The sequence below is a fragment of the Oryzias melastigma genome, linkage group LG7, assembly GCF_002922805.2.
Source record: "Oryzias melastigma strain HK-1 linkage group LG7, ASM292280v2, whole genome shotgun sequence".
In the NCBI taxonomy this organism is placed as follows: Eukaryota; Metazoa; Chordata; class Actinopteri; order Beloniformes; family Adrianichthyidae; genus Oryzias; species Oryzias melastigma.
The window spans coordinates 11940115-11962672 of NC_050518.1; the positions used below are offsets into that span (position 1 = coordinate 11940115).

Below are 22558 nucleotides of genomic sequence, written 5' to 3' on the forward strand. Positions count from 1 at the left end.
CCTAAACATTTGGAAAAATGCCTAATTTTGCAAATATTTTAGCATATTGCTAAAGTTTTAGCTAAACTCAAAAAAACTGGAAACATTTCTAAAACAGTTAGCTTGTTGCTAAATTAAAAGCTAGACTCATTTTAAAGTTTGAATGGTGTCTAGCTGAAAGTATATATGGAAGTTGAAAAGTTTCAAAGTGCACAAAGTTTCTACAGTATTTGAGCAATATGTTCTTTCCTTTCCAATGAGGCATATTTTGCTCAATATTTCAAAAACTATTAAGTTTATGAATACCAAAAGTACAAGCAGTAATGTTCTGAATGAGCTGAACGTTTTGATACCAAGATTGCTGAAATTGCTGAACATGTGATGCCGAAAAACGTACAGAATGGAGCACGAGAATCACAGTAGTGTAAATGCTGAAAGCATTCACACAACTCGGCAGAACACATTGGATACAGTTTGTTCCATCTCTGTCCCACTGAGAGACCTCATAAGCCGCAGCCACAGTACAGTATAGTGCTGACCCCCCACTCTTAGGGAAGGCAAGACCCCATTTTGCTCTCACTTGGCTCGACTTAATTAACCAAAATGAGTCAGAAGCAACATTCAGGATTAGGATTAATCCTTCAGGGATTGAGGATCTCTCCATCCCTCGTTCCTGCTCGTCCTCTCTGTTTATAGTCGACTTCAGCGCTAACTTCCCGCTCGTTATTTTAATGATGCTTCCACTGTGAGTCTGCTCTTTAACACTGCAGTGCGGGGAACAGAACGAAAGCATGCAAACATCCACAAACTCCTGCTCACAGCAGCCCCGGATCAAATGAAAAGGAAAAACGGCACGCATGCATTATATATGTGTGTTGTCGCGAAAACTGGGAGATTATCAAGAAGCTGAGAAGTCTTCAAAGACGCGTGGCGGCGCGTGACCTCTCTGGAAAAACTGTGACCACGCAGCTTCACACGCTGGGGAACAAGGGGCCGAATGAAGGCCTGTTAAAGAGTATCACTGAATTCCCCACTTAACTGTAATACAGAGAAGCCCCGTGACAGACAGATAGATCCAACCCCCCCGACTCTGTGTTTTTGCTTTAGATGCATTATTCATCTGTGTGCCAATTTAGAGGAGCCGTCCCAATCCCCCAGCTGGCACCAAAAAGACGAGAGGGGAGCGTGAGACAGGCGACTGGAGCAGAAGAAGTCACAGCGACAGTGTCAGAAAACGGAAGGAGGGAAGAAAAACAGAAAAGGGGGAAGAGCAGAAACAGCCGAAACAAAAGCGGCGGAGGAGAGCGAAGCTCAGCCTCTCCACTGCAGTGTGGTGAAACATCCAAACAGGATTTCAAGTGAGACCTCTCCCAGCACGCCATGATATTACCAGCTCTGTCTGATTCGTCTGCTCCGAGCAGATTAATGAGGATCTCCAAACTAAAGGCTCTTAACCCTGCAAAAAAAAAAAAAAACAGTGAAAGCACAGATCCAGTGCTTGCCTCTTCGCCAAACTTCCCCCCTTGTGTGCTGCTGTGTAAAGTGCTGCACCTTAAAATTTCCGCCTTGATGATGTCTGGCCGATGCGAGGATCCTCCACGGTTCTCGCCACCCCCCCATCCGTGCAACTCCTGCCCCAGATTTAACCCCACACACACATGGAGCTCATCCTGCTCCATCACTCCACCGTAGGACTACCAGTGGCTACCTATTCAGGCTGTCACGTTAGTGTCTGGCTGAAAACAAAAGCCGACACTTGTAGCTGCGTTTCCATCTCACAATATGTGCGTGTGTGCATGGATCAGCAGCACTGATGCTTAGTCTCCCCATAACAGAGCTCAGCACTCGACAGCTGCTTCCCCCCCCAAAGCCCCTGTTACTGCACTCAAATCACAACCAACAGGCTGTTTTGCAAATGCTCAACAACTTTGCACGGAAAATGCAATGAATGTTTCCACTTTTCCCTCGTTTTCTTTATTAGGAGCGGGATTAAGGAAGGATGCTGGTGTGAGGAGGGCGTTGGCTCGTTCTCCTCCACACAGGGATCTGTCAGACTGTGCCGGAGCTGGGAGAATTCGCCTGTCAGATTTGGCCTTATTTGTCAGTTTGCTGTGATTCTGCTCCTTCAGCTTTGTCATGTCACCACTTGGATCGCTTCAGAAAGGCTCGTGGGAGCCGCTCGCATAGAAAAGCGGGCCTTGAAGCACATCAGGTCCAAACTCTGAAAAAATGATGCTCACAACACCATGAAGATTTGATTGGCAAAAAAAAAATATTACCAACTAAAATAGGTCTAGTAGTCCCTGATGTTGGATTGAAAATGTGGGTTAGATTAGTTAGATTTAAAAATGCACCACACATTAAAGCACAATTTGTCAGGAATGTATTAATTACAGGCCTGAAGAGACCATAGTACACAGAGGACCTGCACTAAATTCCCTGTAAAATCAGCTTTTAGATGAAAGCACACATACTTTAAAAAAAAAAAAAACACCCGGTGGTGCACTAAAATATTACCTAAATTAACATTATAATAAACACAATAAGGCTCCCAAATGTGCTGCAAACTGTAAAAAACTGCTCTAAAAATGACAATTAAACATAATGACTGAAATCACTGAAATTTTAGACCTTATGTGTTTGGATATTTCAATTGCGAGAGCTTGTTCAGGACGTTACTGCTTGTATTTTTGGTATTAATAAACTTAATGTTTTTTGAAATATTGAGCAAAATATGCCTCAGAGTAATGGGAAAGTCTTAAAAATTCGAAAATTTAAGTAGATTAGCAACAAACCTTTAAATATAATAATGGGCTATAATTTCGTCTTTTTAAATGGAGTCTAGCTAATATTTTAGCAACATGCTAACGTTTTTTGCTAATGTTTTATCTACTGGGGCTTTTAAGGCTAATTTAGAGTTTACCTTCTATATTACCAACAGGCTAATGTTTCTGACTTATTTAGTTTACTAGGCAATTTTAGGCTATTTTAGAGTTTAACAAGTATTTATGTGCTAGCTTTTTTGGCTAATTTGGCATCAACAGTTTTTTTTTTGTGTGGCTAATTTGGAATTTAGCTTATATTTTAGCAACATGCTAATTCTTTTTGGTTAATTTGGCATCAACAGAATTTATTAATTGGAATTTAGCTTATATTTTAGGAACATGCTAACTTTTTTGGCTAATTTGTCATCTACTGAGATTTTTATATTCAAATTTAGAGTTTGCCTTCTATTTTAACAACAGGCTAACACTTTTGACAAATTTAGTTTACTGCAGAATTTTAGGCTATTTTGGAGTTTAGCTAGTATTTGAGCAACAAGCTAGCTTTTTTGGCTAATTTGGCACCCACTGAGGTTTTTTGGGGTAATTTGGAGTTTAGCTCATATTTAAGCAACAACCTAGAAATTTTTACGATTTCATGTATTTGGGATTTTTAAGCAATTTAATTACACATTTTTCAGAAATTTAGGTCAACTTTAGCGCTCTTTCATATTTTTCTTAATAAAATTTCCAGTCTTTTAGCAAATTTAACATTTTGCAAATAACTTTTGCATTTTTAGCAAATCCCTTCAGCAATTGAAGTAAATTGTGTCACCATTTTCATCAAAAACTTCAGCGACTACTTTCAGCATAAAGCATTCACACTAGCATTATCACAGGTAATGCAATTTTTCTAGTTAAAATCATGTTTTCATGTCTGTACGCATTGTGTGTGGGGTCATAAAATGTTTGTTTAAACTTCAAAGTGCTTTGAGCTGCGCACTATAAAAAAGAGCTTTTTAAAAAATGTATAAATAAAGCTTTATTTGATTTGAATCAATCCAAAAAGTATCAAATAAATTAAAACTGACGGTTAAACTTAATCTGTAATATGTACAGATATTTGTTGCACCATCAGTTTTTGAATCTTAAATCAGCAAATGTCACAAACTAGCGACATGTCATGACTTCAGAATCCCACCCACTCCAAATTTTAGCATGCAGAATAAAAGAGAAAAAAACAACAACAAAACAACAGCGGCATCAGTTCCCAGGTCTCTGGTGGCAAGTAATGTTTTCACACTTATGTGGGGAGATTGCTATTTCTGCACAGAGCCAGATAACTCAATTATTCATCGTGGATGCTGGCGCACTCACTTTACCTTTGTGAGGATGGAGGCGGGGGTGTTTCTCGGTGAGAACGCGCTCCGCTCCAGTGTGTGTCTGTGTGCGAGAGCACCACCAGCTGAAGATGAACTGCTGACACGCCACACCACACAGGGAGAGAGGAAAGACGCAAAAAAAAAAAAAGGAAAAGAAGCTGTCATAAACATGGCAATCAAAGCGGTATGAAGCGGGAGGTGAGGATCAAAGAGCAGAAGGAGAAGAGGCAAGGAATTAGCTCCCTTATCTTCTCTGTAAGCCAGCCGCACTCCCTCCAATCCTCTTGAGCTCGAGTCAGTGGTTACAAAAGGGGGTAAAAAAGCTTTTTTTAAATTACAAAAAAGACTGAATCTCAGAGGTGTTCAACCTTTTTGCACAGGGGGACTTTTTAAACACCTTGCAGTCTTGACTTAAAGCGTTTTCCTCCTGTCATTGATAGTTTTGCTGCGTTGGTGCATCCTGTGTAACACCACCAGGGTCATGCATAATCTCAAGTTTTCTGTTTCACACTTTTGCTAAAGTTAGTGCATGAAATCTTGAGTTTAAAGACCCACTTTTGTTTTTAACATGGATTTTTTCTCATGATGGAGGATATATATAAAGAAAATTAAGATTAAAACTGCATTTCTGAGTATTTGTTTATTGCGATTGTGGTAAATTAGTAGCAGTGGAAAAACTGTAATTGGAAAAAAATTTAAGTTGTTATGTGCAAACTTCAATCACCCACAACCCCCCGTTCTGATGCATCCACTTGCAGACAAATACATTCATGAACCTCTTGTTTTCCTCATCTGAGCTGAGCTCGGCTCCAAACTGTAACGGTAATGCCAGCTTGGGGTTGTAGGGGGCTGTAAGCTATTGGGAGAGAATGTAAACAGAGGGATGATGGGAAATAAGCGCAGGTTTACTTTGACAACAGTCCCGCCCACAAGTCAGAGGTGAATTCCTGATGAAATCCTGACGCTCTGCAGAAACAATGTTCCAGAAAACAACAGTTTTCGTCAAAAATTGTCAGGAGGTGCTCATACACATAATAGTAGTACCAAAAATACAAAATGTGGAAAAAAAGAAAAAGAAACAATGATAAAATATAATATACTGGAATACAGGAAGTAGGTAGCAGGTGCAGATAAATCAAGAACAAAAACCAATAAAATATAGTAGAAACACGGAGGTATAGTGTAGGTACCAGGTGCAGGTGAAATTATACACAAGGGTTGAGTTTGCAAACCTTTGTTACAAAGAAGTTCCTTTGCAAAGAAGTAACTTTATTTAGGGGAATAAACCTTTGAGAAGCAGAACAGCAGAAAAATACTGCATAAATGTGCAAACAAGAGTGTGACAGAGCATTCACAGCAGCACAGAAGTCACAAACATGAGGTCAGCTAGACGTTCACCGTGTTCGGTAGGGTGGAATTGAAAGAGCTCCCAAAGAGGCTCTTAAAAAAGAAAAGGGGGAATACCCCCACCCCGCCGGGATACTATTCTGCAGATCATTCATGGAATACCATGTGGGAAGAGTTTTGACTGAGAGACTCTCATGAATGAGGTAGACAGTGTTCCTGTGAGGAATGCAAAATAAGACTGACTGAATGACTGAGTGCAGACAGACGGGTGCAGACCCAGATTTTTCCTCATAAGTGATTTAAACTTGATTCAATTAGCCACTTTCAGCCAGAGGATGCTGATAAGTAATGTAGTAACATGAGCCCTGTTGGGTTCCCTTAATACACGACGTGCCACATTATGGATTAGTTGTAAAGGTTTTACAGCAGATGCTGACAGACCAGTCAGGAGAACACAGCGGGAGTTCAAGTGGAACGATAGTCGCTGGATTCTGCTGTAAAGAAGGAGACATTTTCTGTTGCGTGTCTGTCCAAAAAGGCTGTATGATCTTTGGACAGACAAAATATAGTGATAGAGAGATGGGAGGTTATCAGTACTGACAGCAAGATTCAAAACACCAGAAGTGCTGATTATCATAAACTATAAACAAATGTAATTTACAGGATAAATATAATAATTTCTAGCATCCTTTCATTAACAAAGCATTAGTTTGCAACATGTTTACTATTATGTTTAATGTTTTTGTAGACATGAAACATTTTGGAAGTCTCTGAAATATTTATTTTTTTCACAGCCAGTACTTTCTCTTCCACTGGATGACCCTTACGTAATGAAAGTGAATAACTACACGACAACTAGTGGATGGATGGAAAATTCTAGAAAATGCTACAAGAACACACACCAAAAACACCATTTTCATTGGAGTGGATCCTTAACTATAAACAAAAATTCATAGAACTGAGTTGGGGAAGTGCAAATAACAATTGGTTGGTAATTGTCTCTGTGGTGTTCATCAAAATATGACAGTTCGGTCTAGCAGGGACTAACCTTATGGGCTTTTTTCTTGATCAGTAGCTGTTTAGGGACACAAACAGCCATTAGAGCTGTGTGATATTTCTGAGCAGTTTGACCCATTTGTCAATAGAACAGAAGCCAATCAACTCAACTGAAGAGGAGACATCCTATTATGAACCAAACCAATCTAGGGTGAAAGTGTTTAAATTAATCAATAACCCACATAAAATAAGAAATATTCCAAACAGGTTGAATTCAAAAGATGAACAATTTAACACTAGAAAAGTTGCATTACCTGCGTTAATAGGGTGAATGCTTGCTGAATGTGGTTGCTGAATATGCAAAAGCCTTTTGTTGAAGATGCTGAAAAAAATTACTGTAAATACTGAAAGGATTTGTTGAAAATGCTAAAGCTATTTGCATAATGTTAAAGTTGCTAAAGGACTTAAAGTAGCAGAAAGTCGAAAAAGTGCTCAAAGAATTTAAAGCATTCCTCAAACAATTGAAAAAATTGCTTAAAATGTTAAAATGCGTAAAAGGTAGCCAAAAACCTCAGTAGAAGCCAAATTAGCCAAAAAAGCTATCGCATTACCTGAATACTAAGCTTAACTTAGAATTAGCTCAAAAAACCTCAGTAGATGCTGAAATAGCAAAAAAAAGTAGCATGTTGGAAAATGCTAGCTTAACTCAAAATTATCCCAAAAAACATCAGTAAAAGTCAAATTAGCCTAAAAAGCTAACATGTTGCTAAAATACTAGCTTAACTTAAAAATTAGACCAAAAAAAACTCAGTAGATAAGAAATTAGCAAAAAGAACGCTAGCACGTTGCTAAAATACTAGCTTGACTCTTAATTACCCCAAAAAACCTCAGTGAATGGCAAATTAGCCAAAAAAGCTAGCATGGTGCTAAAATGCTAGCTTAACTCAGAATTAGGCCAAAAAACTTCAGTTGATGCCAAATTAGCCAAAAACGCTAACACGTTTTACACAATATTTGCTAAACTCAGAATTAGCTCTAAATGCAGAAGTTGTGGCCTGGAGAAATTTCAGTCCTTTTATTCATGTTGGATGATTGGGCAGCCCCTCACTTAACAGACTGTAACAGAGTCAGTCAGGGCTGTGGATCCGGGTCTGCTGCTCTGTTCACAAACAGCTGCCAAGTGCTGCCCCTAGAGTCTATTTATCACCCCTGACACCATATGGAGCCCTGGAAAGTCCTGAGCAAACACACTGCACAAACACGGCCTTAAGACACAGACGTTTAGTCAACATATGCACATGCATATTGATTATGAGACACAGAAGAACGTGGAAATTATTGGAGCTTTACGGTCCAAAGGTAAATAAATGGCACATTAGAATTTAGAACTGTAAATTATTGAAGATGGCAGTTTCATGTATGGAGATTTGAAATAAATATATGCACACTGACATGTACTGTGTATCAGTCACATTTCTGCCTGTGCAGCTCTGCGTGTGGACTGACTTATTTCCCTGTGGACATCTACAGCCAGCCAGTAGGAGCGGTTACACGTGTCAACACTTGCATGCAACAATTTAGCACAGCTGATCCATTCAGTGGCTGCATCTTTTTTTTTTTGGTTTGTAACAACCAATAAAATTTAAAAAATGAAATGACATAAATGCTTTAGAGAACACATTGACTTTTAGGACCAGCAGATACCATCGGTGGTTTATTTCCAATGTTTGCTTGTGACCTGCTAACACCATCGCGTCTCGTCGTACCACTAACTCTCTGTGTGTGTCAGCAGTTTCTGAATCCAAGCGCTAAGCACAAATGAGTCTGACTGCATGTGCGTTTGCAAGAATGCTGATGAAGAACTGAGAAAGAGAAATTAGATCATAAAGCAAGATTAGAAGAGAAAGCGAAATATATATTGGTATAATGGTTTCCCCAGATATTGCAGAGGGAGAAATATTAAAAAAAAAACACAATTAAAATAATAATTAAAAGCTTCAAAAACATGATTTCTAAATGACAACTGGTTTTCAGCATACCAACTAATCTGGTTAAATAAAAAAGAGTGACGCTGATTGCAGCAGCTGACAGAAAGAAAGACGTTTCATGGCAAACAGTGCACACAGGTGTCTCCAATCAATAATTAAGTGGCACTCTTCCTGCCTCAATATAAAAACAGAAGGATGGAGCTGACACTCAGACCAGTTTTTGTTATAAGTTAGCATTCTGACTGGTCCCAGTGTGTGGTTTCTTTCTCTTTTTGGGGGGTGAGTCACCCTCTGCACTCTGCAAACGTGCATCTGATCTTAAGTGTCTCCATGTGCAATAAAAGCTCCGTTAGAGCTTATTTCAGTGTTAGAGAACTCTTGGTTAACAGTAGAAACAGATCTCAATTGATCTTTTTTTTTATTTATTTTCAAAGCATTCCCAGTGGTCTTTTAATTATGATTATGCCGTTTTTAGGCAAAATAAAAAACAAACAAACTGTGTTTTAAAAGACATAGTTTCTGCAGAGCGGCAGCAGCTCATTAGAAATTCACCTCTGAGTTGTGGGCGGGGCTGTTGGTGCAGAGTAAGCCCGCCCCCACTTCCTGTTATCCATTTGTTTACACTCTCTCATGCTATACTGCAAAAACTGAACTGAAAGTGCGTTTTCAAGAAAATGTGTCTGTTTTGAAGAATTTTAATCTTATCAAGACAATTTTTTTACAGCAAAATAATCTTCGTTTGAGAAATTTGACAAGAACTTTTTTCTCAAATTAAGCACTTTTGGTAAGACCATTTTTCTTACCCCGCAGGCAGATTATTTTGCTTCTTTAAAGAAACTCTTCTTTAGGGCCTGTTTTTAAGAGGAGCTGGTGGCAGGCAAGATGGCGGCTGAAAATCATTAGCCAGATGAGGAAATTCCTCAACATTTCAGAGTTGTTGGTACTTTTGCTAAAACTTTTTTTAGTGTTCAGGATTAGCCTAAAATGTGTCAAAAGAGGGTACACACTTTATCAAAGAATACTAACTAAAGCGACTTTTATAATGGTGCTTTAGTCCCAGACCAGCGTTTATTTTTGACTGCAGTTAGCTTCAACCTTTACGCGATCAACGTGAATCGGCTCTCTTGTGGAGAAAAAATGACGTTATATTAGTAATGTTTCGGTGAAAAGTCACTTCAAAGTGTTCAGATCAGATCATTTATGTTGACTGTTTAAGGAGCTTCTGGTCTTCATCAGAAAAATGCCACAAAAGTATGTTAAAAACAATTTTTACTGGAGTCGTTCTTCAGGTAAACACCAAACTGGCACACTTTGAGCCACCATGCTTCCTCCTTCTCCTGGCAGACTCTAAGTATCATCCACAAGGCAGTGTCTAACTCTGATAGATGCTCCATTTCCATCTGAAAGGTGTTTAGTGTCCATTGAGGAGTGTTATCAAAGCTGCGCAGACACACAGAACCTCCCATGCTCCTCCCAGTCATAGGAGAAGTCATCGATTTCATTCAGTCTTAAAAGCTAGGTCAGCCCCAACAATGGAAGCGTATGGAAAAATCCTTTTCCCAGGTGATTTCTGAAATGTTAACCTACATCCATGTTTCCCATCACTCTGCTGCTCTCCTCTGACTATCCGCCACCACAGCACAGATGGAGAGGAGACAGAGGAGGGGGTTCTGTGGGTTTCTCATCAATGGAGCATGCAGGCTCTTCTCCTGGTGATTCATGCTGCCTTTCTTTACTCTGCTTTTTCCAAGGCCACCTACCACACACCTACACTCCCGCAAAGCTGCTGCCAATTTACAACGCCTGCACATCCATTATAATACCTAAAAGATTCTGATTCTGGAAAAAAGTTACAGACAAATCCTTTTATTACACTGGAAATCTGAAACCTTTACTGTCAGTGAGAATTGACTTAAACTAGTAGCTTAAATACCAAATTTACAGTAAATGACAAAAAATTAAGTCTTATTGCACTAAAACTCAAAATCCCGACTAAAATGATGGAAATACTGTTAAAAAAATATTTGTTTTAAATCAAACAAAAAGAAGAGGAGTAAATGAGTGATTATCTGTTACGATGAACCTTTTAAACTATGAGTTAAAAAACAGTATACATTATATGAATACAAAAACAAAAATAAAATTTTAAAATACTGCTTTCTTTATTGGACAAATGAAGAAGGACAAAACAAGAGCCTCACATTAGAAATATTTTTGCAGAAGAATTCTTTTTTTTCTGCAGATCTCTGGTATTTTACTAAAATGAAAAAACTTGAAAAATTCTGCATTAGGTGCTTTTGAAATTGGGCGGTAACAGGTATCCGGGTGCTTGGATACTCGCAATCTGCTCCCAAAAATTTGAGTACAGACATTTGCAACTCCAAGATCGCTGATTTGTGATCTGTAAAATACAGTAGGGTGTCGAAAACATTATCTTGGGATGATGTATTTTTTGCTCTGAAATGCAGAATAATTTTGGATTTGAAGTTTCTGAATGAAAACAAAGCCGAAGGAGCGGCGCTATTGTCATCGGAAGTAAACAAATTTTCGTGCCAGTGAAGCTTCAGGTTTTCAAAGTAAGAATATCGAGAGCTTTTTTCAGTTCAAAAACGGAGACTGAATTTCTGCTCACTGACATAACTTCTGAAAAAAGGAATTAGCCTGAACACTTGACCGGAAGGTTGTCAAAATAATAAATAAACTTGTTTAAAATGATAAACACCATTTATTTCTATTTAAATCTTTGTGTTTTTATCAGTTTTGTTTATTCTGATCGCCTGTTCTAAATAGGGTATAAATGATGGTGATATAATACAAATAATTTCAATTTTCATACGTCCAGTAAAATGACAATCAAATAGCAACAAACAATATATTAAAAAGTAAGAATCGTGGATCGATTTGTGAATTGTTGAGTTTGATTCGTGAATCGAATCGGATCGACACCTAAGCAACAAACACAGCCCTAATATGAAACATAAGAAAAAAATCAAAGAATTGATACTCTTTTGAGATACATTATCAAGTAATGAATTGTAAAACTTACATTGTAATTGCATGTTTTAAAATGAAAAAAAATAGCAAATAAAATAAAAACACCTATCATAATACACTGGATGGATATTAATGTCATTTACTTGATTTTGCACAGAAACAATGAAGCCTGATGTGAAATGGGCCTGAAATTTAGTCAACAATTTAAAAACAGCTACTAGGATGGTCAAATTTTGAAGCTTTTTCTTTTTTGACAGCCCACTTCCCGTAAAAAAAATGCACATATTTAAATCCCATCCATCCATCCATCTAAACCCACTGAATACATTTAAGGGTCACATAGTTGCTGGAGCCTATCCCAGTTACTGTTGGACAAAGGCAGGGTACACTCTAGGAATGTCACCCCTTTGTCACAGATTTAAATTTTCACATTTATTTAAAATATCTTTTTTTAATAGAGTTATTTAATCCTCATATTTAGATTTTGAATTTCTATGCTAGCGCTTTAGGATGTAAACATTTTCCTTTAAAAAGAAATCCATACAGCACACTGGTATTTCTTAATAAACAGATCTTAGTAATGTTTTTCAAAAAGAAAAAAAAAGTAATATCCGGTGTTCTCTTTCTCTGGACAAAACATAAGAGACAAACATCACATCCATATTTCACAGGTATTGCTTCCCACTATGCCAGCGACTAATGTAATGAGTAGTGATTTCAGTGGAAAGTTGACCCTGTTGGCCCTGCATGCTTGATGTCAGGCACATATACAAGCATGGCAGGTTAATACAACGCTGGGATTCAGCTAATGTAGTTAGTCCATGCTGTGGTTAATTAGGTTAGCAAAGATTTGATGGTAGTTCTAGTTTGAAATCGATCAGATGGGAGGATGTACGTGTTTATGTATGGGAGGGAGATGCGGTGCTTTCACTAACCAAGTGCAAGCGCTGGGAAAACAAAGAAAAGTGCAGATGCACACAAACGTGGCGGTTCACAGCTGGGGGAATGAGCTCATTTGACTGAGAATAGCACAAATCGCCCATCAAATCAAACAGGGCTGGTGAGTATTTATACAGATGAGTATAAAAGGGAAAAAAAGAAAGAGAAACCCCTTGGGAACACGGCACTTTCCTGTGGAGATGAATTCACGAAGCTAAATTGTCACAATAATGGCATAAAAATGTCCAGATTTTAGATCAATAGTTACCACTTGGTAACAAACATTTGCATTCTTTAAGGGCCAATATGTATTTGTGCCTAAGGCCTAAGACTAAGAGGTGTCCAAGCGTTTTGCAGAGAGGGGCAGATTTGGTGAAGTGAAAATGTGTGAGTTGTCGATCAATCAGCTTGCATTCTTTAACTCTTATTATCACACACATATATCACACTATTAACATGTTTTTTGTAATTGATTATTTTGAATTTCTTCACATACTTTTTTTAAGTCAAAATTACAGTGAATTTCCTCTTTGTAAATTAAAATCAAGTCAAATCAAATAAAATATTTCTTACAATTTATTAACATGAATATTCAATAATAATAAATTAATATCCAGGAGGAGTTTTTTTTCTAAATTATACTCCTTAAAGAAAATTGTGAAAAATTGTTCTGGTACAGTCTTCAGATATATCTCGATATGTATCGTATCGTCAGACTCTTGTCAATACACATCACTAGTATTTGGCCTACAGGCCACACTTTGGACATGCCTATTCTAAGTAAAAACAAAAGGGTAACATATATTTTTGGACTAAAAAAGCCACTTTACAATAAAACTGAAGTCACTGGTTGCATATGAAAAAGCTGCTCATTTCAAGACCTCAATGTTCAGCTTGTAGACTTCAAACTTCATCTTCAGATTGTAGCTAGATGTTTAAAGATGTAGATAAAGATCCTAAACGCCAAGATACCTTAACCCCAGTTCTGTCACTTCACTTCCTGGCTGCTGTTTCCTGAAATAGCTCAGTGCATCTTTGAAGCCAGGTTCAACATGGAGATAGACAGGGTGGGTGCAGCAAATGCCGTGAATGCACGAACCAGCTGCAAGGTGCAGAAGAGCTATACTTTCTGTTTGGCTTTGCTCTTGATCTGACGGGGGCACAAAGCTGCTGCTGCTTTCAATATTATGCCCGATAACGGCACATTCGCCCCCTTTAAAAACAGTATAAGTAACTTAAAAAGATGGTATTCCAATACCATAAGCCAAACCCCATAAATCAAATGAGTTGACCTCCCTCTTATTTATATTTTGACTTTGCTGTGAAGTATTCTTTCAAGCTGAAAGCAGACTCTGGAGTGGAGTTGAGATGATGTGATCTCTCTTTACATAAGCCGCACTTATTAAGCAGCACTACTAAAAGCCTGAGGATTCTCTTACTAAACCAATCAATATGGGATCTGTCTTGCTGAGTCCCCTGTGCTCTCTGCTCCACCCTTCATTCTTCCTGCAGCCTTTTCCCATTCATAGGGTGAGGCGGATGTTCCTCCTGCAACCGTATTCTGAGATCAAAAGTGCCACGATCTCAAACCTCCGACCAGGTGAGACCTGTCGTGTGACGGAGCAGAGGATGCAGAGTCTGTCTGCAGAGTGAACAAATAAAACGCAGTCAGCACGGCCGGCCTGCTGTCATCTTTGAGCGCAGAGGCTGATTTTCCATCGGCAACACCTGTCAGAGAGATCGATAAACAGCTACTGTTGCAAAGGTGAACTCGCCCACCAGCACACACTGAACTTTTTACCGTCCGCGTCTCTGACGGGACGAGACATTTACAACGGAGAGGCATCTCACATTCAAATGGAGCTTAGGCTGGAGTCCCCACTTCCAGCAAACTTAGACCTGCATCCATGCAAATGCAGTACTCTTGTTGGCCCAGTACATGTTAAAAAAGTACAAATATTGACAGTAATTTTTACTAAACAGTTCCATTTCCAGTGCTTTCCTAGACTAAACTAACACACAACAATCCCCCACACATTCATACTACAGTTGTCCTGTCCAGTTTATTTTACATGTTCTTATGTGAGTTTTTGTCTAAAAGAATACATCAATTTTGTAGTTTCAAAGCGTTGATGTCTGGATGAGGAGACATCTGTCTGCCTCCTGAAATCCAGCGCCGCTCAAAGAAAACGGCTCTGGCGCGAGGCGATGCAGAAATCCCAACTGTTTTTAAAATTTCATTTCTTACTGATATGCTTCCTTCTATAAAACAAAGTTAGAGCCTTTGGTTATCTAGTAGCAACACAAGCGGCTGTCACACAGAATAAATTAATACTGTTGTTTGTAATGTTTTAATGATTTAAATGTTTATAATATAATGGGATAAATGGCCTTCGTCTGCAAAAAAATGAAAGTAAAATCATTTTTTGGTCAAACTTTATGGGAATCAAACTTGTAAGTTATTGTACAAAATTAACTTTAGTTTGTTCATGTTTTTAGTTATTCATATGTATTTTTGTTCCAATAACTCTGTAACTCTGTAATAACTTTGTTTACCTCCTCACTTGTCCATTTGGTTGGTTTTATTGGCTCTCAGTGTTTGATGCTGTTGATCATAAAATCCCAATAAGTTGTTTTGAAAATTGTGGTTTGTCTGGTTATTTTCAAAGAAAAAACACTTTGCTGTTTAATAAGTGTCATACCTGACAAATTTGTCTTTGGAGTCCCACAGGGTTCTGTATTAGTCCCACTACTTTTTCTTAAACCTGGTTTCTCTAAAAAAGATAATTAAGCCTTATAAGCATCCTATATGCACAGATGACATTCAGTTACGGGCTGCACGGTGGCGCAGTGGTTAGCGCTCTTGCCTCACAGCGAGAAGGCCCCGGTTCAAATCCCGGCTGGGACCTTTCTGTGTGGAGTTTGCATGTTCTCCCCGTGCATGCGTGGGTTTTCACCGGGGACTCCGGCTTCCTCCCACCGTCCAAAAACATGCTTCATAGGTTAATTGGTGACTCTGAATTGCCCCTAGGTGTGAATGTGAGAGTGAATGTGTGTGATTGAGGCCCTGAGACAGACTGGCGACCTGTCCAGGGTGAACCCCGCCTTCGCCCATCAGTAGCGGGGATAGGCTCCGGCACCCTCGCGACCCCGAAAGGGACGAAGCGGTCAGGAAGATGAATGAATGACATTCAGTTATACTTTTTTTTTTTTTTAAGAGTATGACTAAGTCTTTGGCACGTTTCTAGAACTTTAAGCAGATCAAGATTTACGAGGGATTTCTAAACCGGTTTTTAAATCAGGGCGCTTCCAGCAGTCACAATAGGACAGTATTGTTTTTGCAATGACGGGAAAAAAAAAAATCAAAAAGGTACAAAAACCAGACCTCCAAAGAAAGGAATCAGCCTAAAACAATGTAAACAATGTGGAGTTGAACACAAAATACACACATAGACATAATCAATCCTAACCGCAAATGTTTCTATATTGTAATCAGAAAGTTTCTACTTCTTCTTCTCTCTTTCTGGCACTTTAAGCAAAAATTTTAACCCTGCCACATACTCAAAACTTAACAAAATTTGCACACACTTAATATCCAGTGATAAAGAATTTTGGACTTAATAAACAACCCACAAGAGATGACATCATAGTTGGCAAAACTGTAAAAAAAAAAATTAATGGGCCAAAAATCGTTTTTAGAGCCGAATAAAAAAATGTCTAAACACACGTGTCAGCGATATCAAAGGGAAATTATTATGGGATGGACACACCACCTACAGCTTGGCGGCCATTTATAGGCAAGGTCTGAGATTTGGTGAAAAAGAAAACTTTTGTTTAAGCAATCTTCATGAAATTTCCCACATTTCCGCCAGCTTAAGTCGACAACCACCACAGAAGTTTTGTTAACCTTTGACATTGGGAAGAGGCAGCCATCTTGAATTAAAAAAAAAAAAAACTTTTAGTATCAGCTACAAATGAAAACTCCTCCTGGGGATTTTTATTGATCGTCTCCTAACTTCTTGAACATCATTGGGAATCTACGGTAAAATAATGTTGCAACCATAGACTTAACATATAATGGTTGCAACTAGAAGTATTTTGAACAGCGTGGCAAGCTACCAAATGCTGCGTTCATAGCTAGCTTGCACATTTTTTATTGGACTGTTGTAAAAATCCAATACATGAACTTATTTTTAATGAAGGTTATGGTAGCAGCTTTTTATAATTATAATTTTACTGTGTATTTTGTTTTTCCTAAGCCTGGAAAGGCATTGAAATGCACTTGCTTTTCAAGCTAAGTGCCATCAAAGCGGCACAGACTGTCTTTTTCCTTTTTTAGAGAACATTTTAGTCCTGTTGATGTTTCACCTCGCAGACAGACTGCAGTCACTCACTGAAAGGCAACAATAGCAGAACCCACAGCAGCACATTGTCACATGATCAGACCATCACCCGCTGCAGTAGGAAAATCCCAGTTTGTTCTCTGGATGGCTGCTGGTGGAGCTGTTCTGACAGAAGCTGGGATTTCATTTGCCGATGTAAAAGTGGGAAGTGTTATCTGCAGGAATGCACCTGGAGCTTGCATGTTCCCAGTTTGAGTCTGGAATCAGAGAATTAAAGTGCTTATGTAACACGCTCTCTTTTCCCTAAAGTGGGAGCAGGTGGTATTTTTATGTATAGCATGTAGATGGAACACAAAGCAGATGAAGCACAAAGCAGAGGTGCGGCGGAGAAGAACATCCCCCTCTCTTCGCCAATGAAACCAAGAAGCTTCCAGTTAATTGAGCAGATTAATCGGATTTTGGAACAAACACTTCTACACCCACAGTGACATACAGGAAAAAAAACAAAAAAACAAGTTGTCTCTTCTAGCTGAGCTCTTGCTGAAAGGCATCTTCAAGGACTCCCAGAGCATTGTAGGAAGCATTTCAGAGCAGAAGGATGTGAACAGTGTCGGGAAAGCAAGTCAAATTTGCTGCAGAAAAACATTTGGTTTATTTAAACTAATGACTTTGCATATACCACAGAGCGCACCACACCAGTGTTTTGTGTTAGCGTGCTGGGGCTAGTCAGTTCAAGCACACTATCACAAAACATGCGACGGCTAACTTGACCATCTGCATTTTCCTTTGGAACTTGTTGGACTCACAATCTGTTGGCTAAACAGAATATGGAGTAAGCACATGTTCCATACAGACACTAATAGCTTCAGTTAGTCGTCTGAGCAATTACCGATACATTTTAAGCAAACTACTCTGCAAAATCAGTGTTTTGTCATTAAATGAAGGCAAAAAAATGAAGACTTTTGTCCAAAAACAAATGATTTATCTATAGATAACATAAACAAGGGGAATTTAGCATGATTACTGTTTAGTCAATTTAGCACACTCTTTATTATTCCTATGTTTTTGTACAAAAACAGCATGTAAAAGTACGATGGAGTATTGGGGACACAAAAAAAATAACTTTCTGAGAAAAAGAAATCATACAGCTACAGCTTCAAATCTCGTATATATACAAGAAAAAAAGCCATAAATTTAGCCAATGACTAATTAAGTCATAAATATACGACCTCATTGTTGCAATTTAACAGTTACAAGATTAAATTCACAAGATTTAAAGTCGTAATTTATTTATTTTTTGTGTTTTGTTTGTAAACTGGCCCTAATACTCTGTCATATGAAAGGTATCAGTTAATTTATTTTTTTTTCAAGTTAATATGCATTAATATGCATGTAGCATTGTTTTAAGTATGTCTGCTCCAGAACAGCAAACAGCTGATGTGTCTGTTTCTGGATCATTCTTCAGCTATTGTTAAATTTTATATAAAGATTGTTTAAGAAAATTTAAAATATTTCACAAATATTTTCTTTTTTTAGCTCTGTTTTAGAGCGAGTGTCAGATATAAACTTAAAATACTCAATATACAACTCTTTTTTGTCAGTATCTATGAATTTAAAGATAACATACAGTTGTTATTGTGTTTTCAAAATGGTAAACAGAATTTTTTTGACAATAAAAGGCTTCATTCTTTATGTGTAATCGTTCATATTCTATGAAAAGTGCATACAAATCTGTAATTTCTTCCAGAGTGAGTAAAATTATGAGAACAACTTTACTGTTTGGAAATCTTAACCTACTCTTGGTTTGGCAAAGTTATACCTTGAATCGTTTTCATGCCCTCATCAAGCTAAACTGAGCGTTATTGTTTTGTTTTAGTATTTTTATATTTTTTATTGAAGGAAAGTAAAAAAAAAAAAAGTTTCTAAATGTTAAAAGTAACTATGAGGTAAGAAATGAGAAAGTAATAAAAGTAAACTAACTCAAACTTTAATTTATTAAACAGTTGAAGGACAGTGTGAATCACAAGTCGAACCACATTTTGACATATTCTTGTGCTTCCTGTCCTGTACAGATTTTCTATTTTTGAATAAATTAAGGAATTTTAATTGTGTTTGAAAAATATGGGTCACTTAATTAGCTTGGATAACATTTTATTTTGTTACATTTACATTTCTAGCAGAGATGCACCGACAACAGTTAACTATTTTTATTTAATCACTGCGTACATTACACTTACTACTTCTACATTTCCTCCACTGAGGTGATCATATTTGATTTGATTTATTTACGTACTCACATAAAAAAGACAAGAAATACAAGCAAAATTAAAAATACTAAAGTAAAATCATGTGATGGTGTGTTACAGAAAACCTTTTGGGCTTATTCAAGACAGTCATATATGGGAGGATGTCTTTTATTTTGAAAGGAACTCTTGTGAACTTCTGTCAAAAGTTTAAAAAAAGGCAATTTTATTTTAATGTTTGTGTTTTATTCATGCAAAATGAACAGTTAATTTATGTTTATCATAGTAGTAACAATAACATAAATCCAGATCAGGGGACACAAACTTGATTGTTGCACACTTTTGAAACCAGCTATCCAAAAACAACCCTAACCACACCTCGTTTTTGCAAAGGTCACCAGTCATTTATTTTCAGAGCATCATGAGGAAACACCCAAGAGGCGAAAAATGGGGGCAAGAAAAGTACTTAACGTTCACAGACTTAAAGATTTGAATAGAAGTATTTATGATTAAAAGGTTTTCATTCTCTATTTCCTAAAATCCTACATTAAAATATGTTCTAGTGATGCTAAATCTGCTAAGAACTCCAACAATTTTACACACAGCATTTCTGACAGCTTAAAGTCACATCTTGTTAACCAAACACAAGTACACAACTTTAAAAAAAACTGTAGTTTGGCTCCTTGCATCACACAGAGGACCTGAGATACCAGAGCAGACTAACAAAGCACCAGCTGCTGGCTAATGGTAAAATACTGAAAAATGGGAAGTGTCAGTCCACTTAATAGAAAAGCAGAATGCATACGGTTCCATGTTTTTCCATTTATTTGTGATGCACCGTTGGGGGGGTATCACAGAAACAGGACATACTGTAGCTTTGCCTCCACTTTTTTGTTGTTTTTCATCTGCTTTCATCACGTTTGCTTAGATTTATATCCATCATTAGAAATTAACTTTCTCTTACTATAATTACAAGAAATTAAGATTAAATATATTTTTTGCCAAAGCAAAAAGACAGTAAACTCATTCGTATCTGGTTGTGTAAGCCATGTTGGTCTACACTTATTATGCTATTATTTGTTATTTTTTAATAAGTCATTTTTTTGTGTTTATTGACCAGTAAAGAGGAAGTGATCATTAAAACCTGTTGAGAAGTTCTGGCTATAAAAGAGGCAGACCACCAGTTTAAAGTCCAGCTCCCCAGCGTCCACTTATTGCACATCTGTGAGGCTGACCAGCCATTTAATAGTCAAACAACACACTTTTACTGAACTTGTGGACCGGTTGCTCTGATCTGTAAAACTCTGATTTAACTTTAACACCTTTGACAAACATCCTCTAGTCACAACAACTCCTGAAACACAAACGGCCGCGAGCCGCTAAAGTTCTCTGATAATGAAGTAATTCACCTTTTTTTGAGAGAATGATTGTGCAGTGAAAAAGGAAAGCCATAGCTGAGTTTGTAAGGGCTTTTTACACGGGAGGATGGGTGATTGATTTTGTGAAAAATATGTCAGTTTGTGCAGATAATTATCCGAGGGTGCTAGAGTATGGATCATAAGAGCGTGCGGTTCCATCGAGCGGCTACAAAGCTGCATTGTCAGTCTTGCTGCATCGGGGTAGCACAACCGGTAGCACTTCAAAGCTCAAAGTAAAACTAACCAAGGTGCATCCAAGCGGAACTTGAAAGTCAACTGTTTGAACATTAGCAGGATAGGTTGTCAAATTGTTCACAGAAATTCACTTTATGCCTTCAGAGTCCACATAGTTGTGCAAAAAACAAGTGGAGTACTGCAGTCAATGAATGGACTTCAATCAAACTCAGTGATTATGCTAAGATGACTGACAGTCTTTTGCTTTTATTTGTGTGAATGCTTAGTTAGCATTCACTATAGCGATCCCTCTGCTCCTTTCCGTATGTTTTTCAGCACATAAAAACTCAATCACACTTTGAGCAATCTTGGTATCAAAATGTTTAACTCGTTCAGAACATTACTGGTTGTATTTTTGGTATTCATAAACTTAATAGTTTTTTTTAAATATCGGGCAAAATATGCCTTAATACTTTAGCAACATGCTAACGTTTTTGACAAATTTTGTTTAGTGAGGAATTTTAGGCTTTTTTGGAGTTTAGCTAGTATTTAGGCAAAGTGTTAGCTTTTTTGGCTAATTTGGCATCTATTAAGATTTTTTGGACTAATTTAGAGTTCAGCTAATATTTTAGCAACATGCTAACGTTTTTGGCTAATTTGTTATACTGAGGTTTTTAAAGGCTAATTTAGAGTTTAACTTCTATTTTAGCAACAGGCTAATGTTTTTGACTAATTTAGTTTACTGAGGAATTTTAGGCTATTTTGGAGTTAAGCTAGTTTTAAAGCAACAACCTAAATATTTTTGCACAATTGGCATGTATTAGGGATTCTTAAGTAATTTTACAACAATTTTTTTGGAAATTTAGGTAAAATTTTCTTTTTCAAAACTTCCAGTCTTTTAGCAAATTTAACATTTTGCAAATAGCTTTTGCTTTTTCATCAATAAAAGTAAATTGAATCACCATTTTCAGCATAAAGCATTCACACTAGCATTATCGCAGGTAATGCATCTTTTGTAGTTAAAGGTTGTTTTATTCATTCCACTTATGTAATTAAATGGGAAAAACTATGCAATTCATAGGTTATTGATCCAATAATTGTCTCTTTGAATCTGTGGTGTTATACTCTCCAAACAAATGCACAGAAGGGTATTTTTGTGTATTACTTTGTACTCAATGTTGTTTTCAAATTGCACACAGTGACATGATGTCTGTAAAATGATGGGAGTGGTGTGCTGATGTCATTCAGTCAATAAATGAGCAGCTTTCAAGGAAAAATCTACGTAAACGTGTTTTAGGCGTTCAAAACTAGCGTGTTCACGCGTAACTACACAAGTATACATTTACTAAGAATTTAAATTTATTTAGAAATTGTATTTTAAGTGTAAATTTAAATTTACATTTAATTCTAAATTTTGTTTTGGTTTGAAGGTCTTTTTAAAGTTATAAAACGTTATGCGTTAACATAGATGACTGCCGATTATTGATTACGTCATCACTTGGTAGCGTCCGAATTTAAAGACACTATTTTTTCCATATCTCTCTGCTTTGAAGGATAAATGTGGGGGGTAGGATATTGTATTAAGAAAAAGCCAAGAGCAAGATTTGGGAGATTAGTACCACTTTGACATTTCGCACCAAGCCTCTTTCAACTGTAGGTGGCAGACATATGCTGGTAAACAGTAGAAAAAGAAAAAGAAGAAGCCCCTCCCTGCTTGTCTGGTGTGAACACCATTTGTTAAACTCACGTTCAAGAACACGCAAAAAGTGAAACATGCAAGCGTAGCATAAGCCCTTTTATAAATAAGTAAAAACCATCCCAGTGACGTTAGAAATGTCTTATGTTACAGCTTCATTTGGAATTACTTTTATGTCTTAGCTTAAAACTATGACCACTCTTCTGCCATCAAAGATGGCACCTTAAGTACAATAAACATCTGTCATTTGAACGCCATGATTTTGCAGGCTATTGCTAAAACACACACAAGATTTAT

General features: G+C 37.4%; 1 protein-coding gene across 4 annotated transcripts in view; it reads right to left on the reverse strand.

The window, feature by feature from the left end:
- LOC112159235 (trithorax group protein osa) overlaps positions 1-22558 on the reverse strand; it is a 58802-nt gene that overhangs the window by 32347 nt on the left and 3897 nt on the right. The window contains exon 1 of one of the 4 annotated variants that reach the window (XM_036212767.1): positions 4124-4598. The exons of the other annotated variants lie outside the window; for them this stretch is intronic. The gene's annotated coding sequence lies outside the window, so the exon portion shown is untranslated. Of the gene's footprint in view, positions 1-4123; positions 4599-22558 lie in introns of those variants that run through there. 4 annotated transcript variants of the gene reach the window in all.